The following is a 9,928-nucleotide window of genomic DNA, read 5'->3' on the forward strand; positions in this document are numbered from 1 at the left end:
TTATATCCAGGTCTCTCTGAAAAAAAAATGTATTAAGTTGAATTACGAATTTTTCAAATAATACTATAAGCAGATGTAATAAAAGAGAGGCTTAGATTTTAAAAAATTATTTATTTAGGCTTATGGTTGCAATCTATTTGCTCACTCTAATTTTTCTATCGCAAGAAATATTCAAAATTTTTAGAGATGCTTTGGAATAAAAAGAAAATAGTTTCAATTTCTATGTAGTAAAGAAAAATAATAATAATAACCCCAATTCTTATGTAGTAAATTTCTAATCATAGCATGGCATATATTGCATATTCACATTGAGCACAAGTTTTATTCCATGGTCAAAACACAACAAATACAAGTTGCCAGGGTGTGAGCAAAGCAAGTTGGTAAATAACACCTATAGCTGTCTTCCTTTCTACAAGTGGATTTTGCTTCAATTAAGTAATAGCACTTTACATTTTCCTGAAAAGCTTGCTGTTCTTTATGATATGTGGTCCTCAAGGATAATTCTCAAGGTTTGTAGATCATAATTCTCAAGGACTTTTATTTAATAGGACTGGAGAGGGATCTGGACATGTATTTTATAACAACTTCACCAAATAATTTTGAAGCAAAGGATTGCTTGGAGCAACCTACCTCATTTTCTCGTGTCTCTTTTCACTGTTGTTATGTAAAACATATTATTAGTTACTGGTAGTCACTGAATATTATTCATTCACTTCTTAGGTATCTATAGGTTAGATCTATTGTTTAAAGGTTGTGAAATCCTTTGGAAATTTGAAAAGATTGCAAAAGTAAAAGATTATTTTCAGAATTCTGTCAAATTTTATGATTTAAAATTTATTACTCAACTTTGCAAACAGGGAGTTTTTTTTAAAACGTTCAACTAAATCAACAATTAGTTTAGGTAGGCCTTTTTTGCTATGCTAGGCAAATTTGAGGACTGGATGTGTGCTTAGAATCAGAAATATTTAGAAGTTTTTTTAATACTTCATTACTATGTAAGTTGTGAAGTGGGAAATTGTACAGGAGATGATGGATATAGGCAGATGGAGTTTGATTACATGTAATAATAAACCATATATTCATATCAACAGTGGTAGCAACTCAGTCTTTGCAGAAATCAGCAGTTTAGTCATCTGTAAGTGAACCATTTTCCCACCGCATACAATGCCAAATAGGGGCTGATAACAGAGAAACTAGAGAAAATTTAATGTAGAAAAAATTTCAGAAAAGAATGACATTCTGCCAAAATAATTTTCTTATATGCCTACATTTATCTTTCACATTTAGAATTTGCTCTTTAAGCTTATTTCTTTTATATTAAAATTAAAAAATAAATCAAATCATGCAATATTTATGACATAAAATATTACAATGTGAATATTAAGTTTTTATATATGTCTTACACCAGAAAACCTTGGATCAAGTACCCAACTTTTGTTACTGAAGTTCTGCTATTGGCCAAGAACTTAAATGAAATGCAGATAAAAATTTATCTATTTGTAGATTTGGTCAAAAAACAAAAGTGGTTGGTCGAAATATAGATAGATAGATAGATAGATAGATAGATAGATAGATAGATAGATAGATAGACAGATAGATAGATCGATCGATCACAATATGCACGATATGCACGGCAGACCTAATTCTAACCACCATAGTTTGAAAAGATGAGCCCACCTAATTGTTCATCATTAGTGGCATGGAATTTGCCATCAGGAAGGTCGGGAAGGGAAGTGTAATGTTATATAAAGAATGGGGATTTGGGAAAGTGAATGTGATGATGTTTGAACTCTAAGCATCTCCAGGAATTCAGTCAGGTTTGATTCCTTGTTCTTTTTTTAAAGGTGTGGAAGGACATCAAATCATCATAATACAGCTATAAACTTACGGCACTTTTTTGTCTCACAGGTACATACATGAAAACGTTTTTTTTTCTTACTTTTTTTGTTTAATAACAGTAAAATATAAACTTCCCTAGCTTTAGAGAAAAGCATTCTTTCTTTCTCCAATCCTTTACCCACTCTTTTCAACAAGGGCAAATATACATAGGAGATGCAATATAGCAAGTCCTAGAAATAGGAGAATGCAAATAAAACAAAAATTCCTTCATTATCTTGTCTTTTTCCTTCTTTTTCAGTAGTAACATATGCTTTTTTAACAAAATACCCAATTTGATTTCTATTTATTTTTTCTTTTATTTCTATTTTATTTTATTTGTTTATTTGTTTTGAGACGGAGTTTAGGTCTTGTTGCCCAGGCTGGTGAGCAATGGTGTGACCGCAGCTCACTGCACCCTCCACCTCCTGAGTTCAAGAGATTCTCCTGCCTCAGCCTCCTGAATAGCTGGGATTACAGGTGTGTGCCACCACACCCAGCTAAGTTTTGTATTTTTGGTAGAGATGAGGTTTCATCATGTTGGCCAAACTGGTCTCAAAATCTTGACCTCAGGTGATCCACCTGTCTCAGCCTCCCAAAATACTGGTATTACAGGCGTGCCTGGCCCCTATTTATAATTTTTAAAGAATTTAAACTTTTATTTTAGATTTAGTGGGTACATGTGCAGATTTGTTACCTGGGTATATTGTGTGATTCTGAGGTTTGGAATTTGATCCCATTACCCAGGTACTGAACATAATACCCAATAGTTCATTTTTCAAATCTTGTCCCCCTGTTTCCTTCCTTGTTCTGCTTAAAGATGTGGTGGATGACACAAACAAATGGAAAAACATTCCATGGTCAAGGATTAGAAGAATTGATATACATAAAATGTCCCTACTGCCCAAAGTAGGCCCCAGTTTCTATCGTTGCCATCCTTATGTCCTGAGTAACCAATGTTTACTTCCCACTTATAAGTGAGAACAGGCGGGGTCTTTGGTGTTTTGTTTCTGTGTTAAGTCATTTAGGAAATGAACTTCAGTTCTATCCATGTTGCTGCAAAGGACATGATTCTGATCTTCTTAAGGCCGTGTAGTAGTCCATGGTGTATATGTATCATATTTTCTTTATCCCATCTACTGTTGAAGGCACCTATGTTGATTCTGGGTCTTTGCTATTCTGAATAGTGTTGTGATGAACATGAGAGTACATGTGTCTTTTTGGTAGAATGATTTTTTTTTTTTTTTTTAGGATGTATACCCAGTAATGACTGATTGACTTACAACAGTGATATAACTCTGGAATTTTCTTCTGTTTTGCAATTTTATCTTGGAGTGCTGATCTCCCATGTCTTATTATTTCAACTAGCCCTAAATGAAAGAAACTGAACATAATTAATAAAGTCATTCTCAAATATGGGCAATTATGTATTATCAAACACCTAAACATCTAGATTCAACTTGGCAATAGAAAAGCAAATTTTCTTCCCCTTTCACATAGTTTATTTAGATTTTGATGGATTATTTTTAAAGAAGGTAATTTAACTCTGTTAATATATACTCTAAATGTCAATCTAAACATATTTTTCCTCTCTATGTAATACAGTAAATTAATATGAATTCATACCTTATTTCTGATTCATTTGTCATCATTAAAATAAAATTATTCCAGTTGCCAACAAATAAATGGGTAAATACAACACTCAATTATTTTAATCCTGTCCAAAATTGAGCCAAATACTGTGAATATGAATTAGAAAATCTTATTATGTTTGTAGAGTGTATTTTTCCAAATATGATTAATTTAACTTTACATGAAAAAGAGTATTTGAAGTTCAGAACTTACAAACTGTTTAAAGAGGTAGAATACATTTTTAATCTACCCCAAATGTGTGAGTTGATTACAATTTACAGGAGGTAATTAAATTACCACTGGGTCTGATGTTAAACTTAGCTGGAGCAAACCGATCTTAAGACAAAAGTGTATATATATATATACACACACACACACATATATATTATATATATAATATGTGTATTAAAGAAATTAGCTAGCTATCTAAAAATCAAACAGACCTGAATTCAGAATACTATAACAGGTTACTAGTTTTCAAAATTATAGCGGCCCCAATCTTCTTTTATATCATGCTGTTATCATGTTCAAAGAAGAACTTATATCTATTTGTCTTTTTCCATAACTTGATATAGAAGAGAGAGTTTAATGTAATCACTGAATCTTGTGACTGTTGCAATCAGGAAATAACCAATAAAAAATACCTTCAGTATTTTAGTAACTAATTTTTTCAAAGATGAACTAAAAATATTAAATACCTATATATTTCACAGGTATATATTTAAAATTACTATTTTATTGCACAGATAGATAATGTGGCCAATATAATAAGTCAGTTATAGATATAATTCTCAACTATTTCTGGAGCTATGTGGTTTATAGATTGCTTACATAGTAAGCCAACTCTCCTCTGATAGGTCTTATAAACTTAATGTCAGGGCTTACCTTTTTGTAGAAGGAAGATAACACAAGGACATCAAATGATTCCAGGGTAGGATCTCCCTCAATTGATTCCTATATGTCCTCCTAAAGAATCGGTATGATTGTCCTATTGAGCAGAGAAGTGATCTCACATTATAATGGTGGCCACAGCAAGAAGAGAATCCTAGACTCCATTGGTGTAGATCTGTGCAATGAGCTGTGCTTTATTATCTGTATCTTATCTGTTGGTACTATTGGTAAAAATACACTCACTGTATGCAAAAAAATGTAGCATACATTAATGAAAAAGTATGAGATAATCATTTTGAATTAATGCACAAGCCTGAAAAAATATAAATTTTCTCAAGAATTTTCCGGCAACTCTTAGTGTGTTCCTAAACTGTCATGCGTTTGCATTTGCTTATGTATTGTCATACTCCCCCAAAGCTCTGATGTCATTTTAGGTTGTCCCTGGTTTGTGAAAATAGTTGAAATGTAATAGTAATGCATTAATTATAATTTTAAATCTAGACCTACATTTCCCCTTAGAAACTATGTTAAAAATATTAAGTTCCAAAGAAAGATAAAAAAATATTTATTTTAGCTTTTGATAAATGTGATATTTTAACTGTAGAATATTTAAATATTTTTGAATTTTAAGTATAATTAAAATATGTATTTTTAGAATAATTTAATTGTAATTTGAGTTTATTGAACAAATCTAATATTAATAACTTATTTTTTCATAATTTCAAATAACTTTAGTTGAATAAAATTTTCAGGTAGGTCAATCTAGAGAGAAAAAGATTGATTAGTGATAACTCAGGACTAAGTTAGAAGGGTGTGGAAAGAAGGTTAATTTCTCTTAAGAGGATAGAAATATTCTAAAATCAGATTGTAAATATACTAAAAAAATAAAATTATATGTTTTTAAATGGATATATGTTATGAGATGTAAATTCTAAGTCAAGAAAGATTTGTATGTCTACACAACTTTATATTGAATTTCAAGACAGCGGTAGTATAACCTTGGGTTATTACTCCAATGCATAAGTTGCTTCTCTCTTTTTCTTATAAGATTTTGTGTGTAGTACTTCAGATGTCTCTTACAGCTACACATCAGTTTCCCCTTATTATACCTCAATTTTCCCCTCTGTTTGCTTCCCTTTTTGTCTTTTACTGAATTTTCTTTGTTAATTAATTACATATGTTTCTTTTTTATGTTGATACATAAAATGCTTTAAACATGTCCTTACAAACCGAAAATACTATTTGATTTTAATTTACATTATAATTGTTTCCATATAGATTATATATTTTACCATCTGATATTCGATTACTAGTTCTCTGAAATTATATTTTGTTTCTAACAGTGCTTAACACACAAATTGAAATACACTTTTTTCATTAAAAAATGTAGATATTAGTGCCATCACTTTATGTTATCCTGAAAAATTTTAACTCAATGTAGTAGCATAAAGTATGTTGTTTTATAATTTTACAGTTAATATTTTAAAATTAAAGCTTATAATTTTTCATATCTGCTTTTTCATTAGATTGTTCAAATTTATATGAACTAACTTTTCTCAACAGCAGCATGTGAACTAGATAATTCTTTTGGTAAAGCTGTACAGTGAACTGTACAGAAGATGTTAGCTGCTTCCTTGGTCTCCACTCACTGATGCCAGTAGTACCCCATATTTGTGGCAACTTACTGTTTTCCGACATTGTCAAATGACCCCTGGGCAAGTGAGGGGTAAAAGTGATCAGAGTTGAAAATGGCTGAATAAATCAACATAGATCCCAGCAGCATGCTCTTTTTCCACTTCTGATTGCTGCCTACCAGACTTCTTCCAAGATGCTGTTTCTCCTACTTATCAATTATATATTTATATTTGTAAGGCACTATTTTTTGTCTCCCATGTTTTATACTTAGTGCCCTTGTTGAGTAGTCTATCAACGTGGTTTCAATAATATCGGAGATATTTTAAATAAAATACATGGTCAGTCTAAATCAATAAGTTGATATACCTATAAAGTTTTAAATGTAAAGAAATTATTTTTTTCTAATTCAGTAGAAAATTGGATTGAAATTGTAAGCCAATATTGAGCCTCCACCCTGTATCTTCTGCATTAAGCCCTCTTTAGCTAGTAATAGTCTTATTTTGCCAGTGATTCAAAGTCAACAATTAATTATGTACATTTCAGGTTGCCTAACAGGACAAAATAATCATTCAGGACTTACATAACCCAATTAACTGTGAATAATCACCCAATATAGCTGTGGAGCTAGCTAAAATATAATAATAAAGTTCACCTATTTATAAAAATTAAAACGTTGAAAATTGGCTGCAGGATTAAATCGATAAACCTTTCAATGCAAAATAATTTAATTCATGTCTTACGTCCCTCAAGAGTGATACATTCCTTAATGCTGCTTTAAAAAAAAAACAAAAACAAAAACAAAAAACAAAAAACTGTCGGTGATATCAATGTCAGTGAAATATTTTGTTTGTTATACTTACTTTCTCCTAGAATTTTGGAGTTTTAATACCTATAATATTATCTCTATTTCTGTCTATCTACTCGTAAATTAAATGGCAATAAAATAAATTTAATGTTGTTATCAAATATTCTCAGCAGGAATCTGTTTGTTTTCTTAAGGTATGGTTTGCTGCAATCAAACAAAATCTAAGTAATATAATTTCTTTTGTCAAATTAAAATTAAAAACTGATCAATATTAGGAAATACTTAATACACTCACATATGTAGTATGACCAAAATTAAAAGGGAATTTTATGATTTACTGTATGGTTTCCAAACATAGGATAGAAGTGATCAATTCTTACAGTACATCATTTACTCAGTCTGAAATTATTAAATGAAAACTCCTGTAAAGGCAGTAAAGTGTATTCTAAATATTATTTGCACCCTTCCCACTACACACCCACACCAAAATAAGAAACCATAGTTTGTGTTTAAACTTTGACATGACTTGATAAGACGTTTCTCTCAGTCATTTAAATATTCAAGTTTAATGCTTAGTGCAGGACAGGATTTTACTATCCTCATCCTCCTCTGTCACTTGCTGTGACTCTATCACCCTCATCCCTGAGAGTTACATCGTCTCCTACCTTTGGAAAAACCAAGCATATACGAATTATGATTTGCACTTTATGCACAAGGTATCACAGAGAGATTATACTGTCGTATTTTCCTCAGATGGAACATATTCATAAGAGAAATGCACATAAGATTTACAAGATAAGCAAGTTTGGACCAAGCGAGGTTTCCCTGTGGCAGCAGAAGGGAGAGAAAACACTTTTTACGGCCACAGTTGTTTAAGAAAAAAAGAGAAAAAAAATAAGCCAGGCAAATAGCTTATACGGCATTGAGGAGCATTGTTATTGAGCTCTGGCTGGCTTTAGTTAGTCCCATTAGGGATGGATATGCGGGAGGGAGAGAAGGGACTCCAAATCTTCTTGCAGAATTGCCCTATACCATGGAGTCCAGAAGAAAGCATACCAGATCTTCAGAAGAGCTAGGACTGGGCACTCAAGTCCACTAGCTTGAGAATGTCCCAGACCATGAGTAAATTTGATTATTTTTCCTCAGAATATTTTTCTTCAGGACAAGAGCAGCCACTTGCTACAGACACATATTATCAGAAATTACATCTGCTTTTATCTCAGACCTAGACTTCTCAGAGAATGTGTTATCAAGGCCTTTAAGAAAGGTTCCAAGGACATTAGGTAGTAGAGGTAAATATTATTATCTAAGATACAAATAGTATGACTGAGCCTGAATAAAATATTCACACAGAAGCTAAGGATTATCTAAAAATATAATACTCATTCTTTTAAAAATGATTTCAAAAATGTAATAATCTATATCAAATTCTGGCTTGGTTGAATTTGGATTTTGTAACAGTGACCCATATGGTGGCCTGTGATATGACCAGCATTGCCATGGTCCTCACTAGCTTGCAGAAACATGTTGCACAGCATACATTTAGTAACCAGAATAGAGGTCTAAAACCATTTGTTTCATGAGACACAATCTCTCTGCCATAATTAGACTTAGCTAACTGACATCAGCTGTCTACAAAGAAGTAGCCTATACATACCTCCTCTTTCCTTTCTGTCCCACAGAAGAAATGTGCTTTTCATTTGTTATATCCAAGTTTAGAATAAATCCAATAAGTGTATTGTATATGAGCAACAAAATGAAGGCCAATGGCTGGAGTATAGCAGAGAAGAACAATGAGGCGGGCCAAACCTGATCAGGGTACATTGTCTCTGGTAAGGAGTTGGAATGGTTTTCTACATCTAACACGGATTCTTAGTTAAGATACAATACTTTTACTGGGCTTTTGAATATAAACGCTAAATGACTTTCTTTGGAAAAATGCAACCTAGGGGAATATCACAAGAATTGTTTTTCAGATTCTTATGATAAAATGCTATCTTTAAATAGAAAATACTTTTATTATAACCACCAACTTTGTACTGAAAGTAAAACATAGCACTGAGAGAGAGGGGTTTTTCTTTGGCTTTGTCAAATCCAAATAATGACTCTTGTTACAAAAAGAAGGTTGTTGTAAAACTTCAGAGAGAGAGTTGCAATTTTATATGATTTGTGTAACATGTGAAGGTTGAAACATCTTAAAAACATCATATAATGTATTATAAATCCACCAGCAAGCTTAAAATTAGTCATAATAAACTCACAATAAGGGAATTTGTTCCCTCCTTATCATGCAAACTGACAAAGCTTACATGCTTGGCTTAGGACACAAATTTTGTACAAACAATGATTCCCTGTTACCTGTGAATAAGAATGAATCTCCTGTATAATTCAAGCAAAGAAAGTCTGCCATAGTAACATCCAGCAGGAAATACTGACTATATTATGTTTCATCTACATCTATTTATACGTATATTTATTTTTTCTCTATGATTTTACAAACAATATGTTGTGTGTAATGCAGTAAATAAGATCACTGAAACAGGTAGACATAATACAGATTTGGGATAACATCACCTAGATAACATCACTTAGATATATCTAGATATATCTAGTATATATCTAGCTAACTAGCTATGTAAACTGACCTGCGACTTTCAAAGACTAAAAAATTGCTTCACTAACAATGTACAGGGTTAATCCATACTTTATTGCTGGGATCTATGATTGACACTCATCTTAAAAGACATATTCTTTCCATAGATGCATGATTCATAAGGCATCTTAAATATAGCCAACTATATGGTTGAAAATTTGTTTACGTTGGTAAATTAAACAGTGATGCCTATTATAACTTTCTTATGCTACATATTAGTGTCAGAATTACAGAATGTATATCAATTAGCTGAGTTAATTAAATTCTGATTTTAGTCCAGTTGAGGATTAGATAAAGAATGTCCATAAACCTTTTAATAAAAGAGCATGTAATAGCAAGATAACTCATAATATTTTAAGGCTCACGAAAAGGAAAAATAAAAAAAATAAGCACTGAATATGTCTTTGCCAGAAGAAAGGAGGCTATAAACTCGTATA

The sequence above is a fragment of the Chlorocebus sabaeus genome, chromosome 7, assembly GCF_047675955.1.
Source record: "Chlorocebus sabaeus isolate Y175 chromosome 7, mChlSab1.0.hap1, whole genome shotgun sequence".
Taxonomy (NCBI): domain Eukaryota; kingdom Metazoa; phylum Chordata; class Mammalia; order Primates; family Cercopithecidae; genus Chlorocebus; species Chlorocebus sabaeus.